This window comes from Suricata suricatta, chromosome 2 (genome assembly GCF_006229205.1).
Source record: "Suricata suricatta isolate VVHF042 chromosome 2, meerkat_22Aug2017_6uvM2_HiC, whole genome shotgun sequence".
In the NCBI taxonomy this organism is placed as follows: Eukaryota; Metazoa; Chordata; class Mammalia; order Carnivora; family Herpestidae; genus Suricata; species Suricata suricatta.
This window is the reverse complement of record NC_043701.1, coordinates 185,585,425-185,586,751: the sequence shown is the minus strand read 5'-3', so window position 1 is coordinate 185,586,751 and position 1,327 is coordinate 185,585,425.

The following is a 1,327-nucleotide window of genomic DNA, read 5'->3' as shown; positions in this document are numbered from 1 at the left end:
CCCAGATAGACCGCGCGTCCTCGGGCCGGCTCGGCGCGTTCAGCACTCTCTGCGCGGACAGCGCCAGCCCTGCGCGGCGCGGGGTCTACGTGGGGAGGCGGGCCGGGGGCGGGAAGAGCCCGGCCGGGTCACATGCGTGCACACCCGCCGCTGGAGGCTCGGGACCCGCGACCCCTCGCCCGCTCCTTCTATGGCCGCACGCCGGCCGCAGGAGCCCGCAGAGCCTCTGCCCGCGTGCCTGGGGGCACTGGGCGCAGGCAGCCCGCGGGCCCGGCCCAAGCTCAGCGGCGTTTTCCGCTGCGTGGAGGACGCCTTTGAGAACAAGACGCTGCAGCTGGACGCGTCGGGCGGTGGCCGTCGGAGCCCTCGGGCTGGAGAGCCTCCCAGCGGGCCACGTGAGGATCCAGAGAGACCCTGTGAGCCAGGCCGAGATGGCCCGGAGGCCGCGGCAAGTCCAGGAGAGCCACCTAGCTTGACCCAGAGCCGCAGCCCAGAGCAGGTAGTAGCCGCAGGGCGGGCCGCTGGGGCCTGGGCCGGGGCTGGTGCTCTTCCCAAGCCCCAACCTCTCCGAGGGGGCGTGAGGGCTCAGGGAGGGGCCTCCCTCTCCCTGCCGGGCTGAGTCTGCCCCCCGGAATTCGCTGTCCTGAACCCGTGTGCTTGGGGCCTCTTCTGCCTTGGTTCTGGTTCTCTGGTTCGTCAGGGGCTCTGGGTAGCTCTCTTTCTCTTTATGTCTCAGTCTCGCTGTCCCTTTCTATCTCTGTGTCTCCTTAACTTGTCCCCTTCCTCCTGTCCCCAAGTGTCAACGCAGCCGGCCCTGGAGCAGCCTTGCGGGAGGTGTGTCCATTGCCAGGTCCCAGAGCGAGTACACGGCTCTGTGTCTCGATTCTGGCCTGGGCCACGAGATACAGAGGGGCAGGCTTTGGCCACAGGCATCTTCCCGGAGGGAGTCTGGCTCCCGCAGCGCCTGGGCTTGAAGTTGAGATTAGGTTCAATCCCTGTGGCCTTGGGTGCTTCGGGTCACCAGGGAGCAGGCGGCGGTCCCTGGCTGGGCAGGGCGAGGGCGGGGCCTGACAGGACTTTGCCGGACCGCTCCACCCGCTTTCCCGGGGTGCAAACTCCGCACACACAGCGGCCAGGACTTGTCGCAGCCCTCGCCCCCTCCCCACGCAGCGTGTGTCCGCGGGTCCGCGCCGGGCCCGGGGCGCAGGGGGTCCCGCCTGTGGCCTCTTCTGGGGCCGGGGGCCTGGCTAGCCGGTGGATACTGAGCACGGCTGGGGCGGAGCTTGAATGCAAAGGAGCAGCTGCGGGCCGGGGGCGGGGCGGGCCC